We start from the raw sequence: 4,036 nt of genomic DNA on the forward strand, positions 1-4,036 counted from the left end.
TTTATCTGTAAAATTTTACCATCATCATCATGCTGCATAATGTCAGCAGCAGCTTGACCTAACTGCAAAAAAATCTCGAGTAGACTGTTTTCAGTGACGGAAGTAAATTCACTCCAGTGGTATGTTTTTTATCGATCGATCAGCTGTGTTTACTGTTTCAGGAGTCATAATTCGAGTCCGTCTGTCGCACTCCAACCGCTGCTGCTAGGTGGAGTGTGTGCTTGTGTGTCTCGCTGTGACTCTCGAGCTGTGTCCCAGTTGAGAGGCTGCAGCCTGAACTGGGACACAGCTTCGGTCTCGGATGCTGCGTTAACAAAGTTACCTTAGCTCGCCGTCATGCCATGCCCAGAGAATCGCTCTGGCCCTGCCCTGCCCTGACCGGTCCAGTCCTCTTCCTGGAGCGTGTTTGATTACGTGTGGGACACTAGAGGGCGGCCACCAAGTGCTTAGTGTCTGTGCTCTGTCTTTCTTTCAATTCAATGAAACTTCAAAATCGCTGAAATGTAATGGGAAGTGTGTGCCGCTGTAGAACCTCACCAAAAGGAATGGAAAGGAACGGTGTAATGCAGCGTTTGGTAACGGAAACGGAGTTACTGATTTTAAAAGAACAACGCGTTACGTTATTAGTTACTGAAAAAAGTAACGGCGTTACTAATAATGCGTTACTACCCAACACTGGCTACAACACATGAAGACATCGTGTGTGTGTGTGTGTGTGTGTGTGTGTGTGTGTGTGTGTGTGTGTGTGTGTGTGTGTGTGTGTGTGTGTGTCCTCAGTGAACTGTATCAGTCTCTGCAGTATCTTCCAGCTGCAGCATCAGTTCAGTTTCTGTTCACTTTGACTGAGGGAGGTTTTTGTACGACGCTTTTTCACTGTGTGAACACATACTGACTGTTGATGTAGTGATAACTCTGACAGTAGTAAACTGCTACATCTTCAGCCTGGACTCCACTGATGCTCAGAGTGAAGTCAGTCCCAGATCCACTGCCTGTAAAACGACCTGGAATCCCTGATTGTCTACGATTTGCCCAGTAAATGAGCAGTTTAGGAGCTTCTCCTTCTTTCTGCTGGTACCAGGATAAGATGTGGTCAGCACCATCATAATATACAGGTGATGGTGGCTGAGGCTCCGGCAGCAGAGCTCACTGCTCCAGACTGAGTCACTGTGACCTGACCTCTGGACTCTGAGGACACAGAGACAGAAACATCAAACAGAGTCCTGGTTTTGTGGGCTTCATTTCAGAGGGACAGATGTTGATAGAGGAGTTGGATTCTCTGGACTTTACCTGTGAAGCAGCAGCAGAGGAGAGTCCAGATGAGGACGGAGACCAAAGTCATGTTTTTGATGAGGAGGATTTCTGTGTCTTGTGTTGTCATGAAGGACAGCTGTCAGTCATCCAGTCTTCAACTCTCAGGACTATAAACTCTCCCAGAGCACTGGAGCATGGTGCTGCTGATGCAAAGTGGCTCTCTATGGAAATGCTCTGACTGACTCCAACAGGGACTGGGATCAGTCTCATCATCATGGTTATCAATGGATCAATCAGTTGATCAGTGTATTGATTGGAAATATTTCAATTTATATGGACTTGAATTAAAATCTGCAATTAAATTGATTGTAAAACCTCCTTTTGTCTGTTTGTATTTGATGCTAGAAAGATCAACTTTAATTTGAAATCAACTGAAAAATATAAATATTTAAACATAATTATTATTTAGAAAAATATGATTAATTGTCAGATATAAAGTTATTAAAAAGAGGAAGTGTTAAGTAGAGTGTGTTGTTGTCAGAGTCAGAGAGCCGTGTCTCTACAGTCAGAGGTTTTTGTACGACGGCTCAGTCACTTTGTATCACTGTGGTACACGTTCGGTGGAGGAACCAGACTGGATGTTGGAAGTAAGTAGAATTTTTGATGTATTTTATTATGTGACTAAGAATATTTAGTCTGTCACACTTTGATTTGGATCTAGAAACTAAAATGTGTGATTTGACGTCTTCATTGACTTGATCTTTTTCCCTGAAATGTTGTGGCCACATCAGAAACTAGAGTTGAGTCTTTAAAGCGTAAATGATGAATGAGAACATTGTCAGTGTTTGGTCCAGAATAGAAATCATGTCATCAGATGTTTGGAGGACAGAAAGTTGAGGACTTGTAGTTGGAGTTGAGTCAGACAGAGTCCGAGCCGTGTCTCTCTACACTGAGAGCTTTTTGGAGCAGCACTCAGTCACTTTGTATCACTGTGCTGGACTTTTGCTGGAGGAACCAGACTGGATGTTGGAAGGAAGTTTCTCATCAACTCTTCAATATTGTCTCATCACTTCAGCTTGTGATTTGTGTGTGTGAACATTTGGAGGAGATGTCAATTTCCACTGGGCTGATCCAGATGACTTTCAATTCTCTGTTTGATTCTTCATTTCTCCTGTTGAACACATGAAGCTGCTTCTTTTGGATTCAGAGATGTGTGATGTTGAAATGTGCTGCTCACTTGTTTGTGGCTCATAATGTCCTTGAATCAACAAAGTCAACAGATTCCATCTCAGTCTTTAGTGTTTTACATCAATAATATTTCAGACGCTGTAAAACTATTTCAATCTGACATTTCTGACATTTGTTCATAGATATTTGAAGTGTAAAAATCCAGATGAAACATGAAGACATGAGAGGAACTTTGACCTTTTTATCTTTAGTACTGAAACCTGTCTGTTGCCATGGTTCAGCAGTGATGCCTGTCGGTTGCTATGGTTACTGTGCTGAGAGAGGGAAGTGAAAAACTGAACCAAAACTTTGTTGATGTGGTGTGTGTGTCTCCTAGGTGATGTGGCCCCCACCCTGACGGTGCTGCCCCCCTCCAGTGAGGAGCTGCAGCAGCAGGGGAAGGCCACGCTCATGTGCCTGGCCAACAAGGGCTTCCCCTCAGACTGGAGTCTGGTCTGGAAGGTGGACGGCAGCAGCAGCAGCAGCAGCAGCAGCAGCAGCAGCTGGGAGGAGAGCAGGAGCCCCGGGGTGCTGGGGAAGGACGGCCTCTACAGCTGGAGCAGCACCCTGAGGCTCCCTGCAGACCAGTGGAGGAAGCTGGGCTCTGTGACCTGTGAGGCCACCCAGGGCTCCCAGACTGGGCTCTCAGAGACACTGAGGAGAGACCAGTGTTCCCAGTCCTGAGCTGATCACTGGGACTCTGCTGCTGCTTTTCCTCTGCTGCTCTCTCTCTCTCATTTCACATGTTTCACTAACAAGATTTAGCAGCTTCTCTCACTGTTTCAATGTTGTTTCTGTCTTTACACACAATAAAAATATCATCATCACATCACTTGTTTTCATGTGTTTTCATTCAACGTTTCCATGACGACTTCTTATTCCTGTGTGATGAGTTGACAGAGAAAGTCTGAGATGATGTCAGATATATGTCCATATATACTGTAAGTTTGTCCTGTGGTGTGTATAAACTCACAACTTGTCATTATTGATTGATTGATCAGTATCAATACTATGTCTTCATGTGTCTCCTCTATTGTTGCTGCAGAGTTTTCTCAATCCTAAATATTGACACATGTTGATGAGCTGATGAGCTGATCCACAAAGATGCAGAAACTATTAGAAAAAATGAAAGAAATCAAAAAGTGTCTGAAACATTCCTTGTTGTGTGAAATACAAAACACAGCATGACTCAAATGTCTAAGAGTCAAATAATAGCTCATTTTATATGTAAATATATTTATTTCTATATGATATTTAATTGTAGGCCAATCAAATGTCAGAATGAATTTCATCAACAAATGAGTCCATGTTGACAGGAAAATCAATCTTCTTTCTTTCAGTGTTCATGTCATCAAACTTCATCTGAGCTTTTTGTTGATGTTGAGCAGATTGGTTCAAACTTGATTTGAATCAGTGTATTAACAGTAAATAGTGTTTAGTTAAATATGTGATTTTCAAATGTTCAGAGTGGATCATTATTAACTATGTTTGAGTTCAACTTGTGTTGTTGTAGTTTCAGTGCAGCTGTTGAGTCAGATCAGTTCCTCTGCAGCTGAGG

General features: G+C 42.7%; 1 gene segment (V, D, J or C); it reads left to right on the forward strand.

Annotated features, from left to right (window-relative positions):
- Positions 1–545: 545 nt before the first annotated feature.
- On the forward strand, positions 546–3,307 carry LOC310992294 (Ig kappa-b4 chain C region-like). The segment is given in 3 exons: positions 546–575; positions 1,793–1,898; positions 2,816–3,307.
- Positions 3,308–4,036: the final 729 nt, after the last annotated feature.

Source organism: Trachurus trachurus (assembly GCF_905171665.1).
Source record: "Trachurus trachurus genome assembly, chromosome: 10".
NCBI lineage: Eukaryota > Metazoa > Chordata > Actinopteri > Carangiformes > Carangidae > Trachurus > Trachurus trachurus.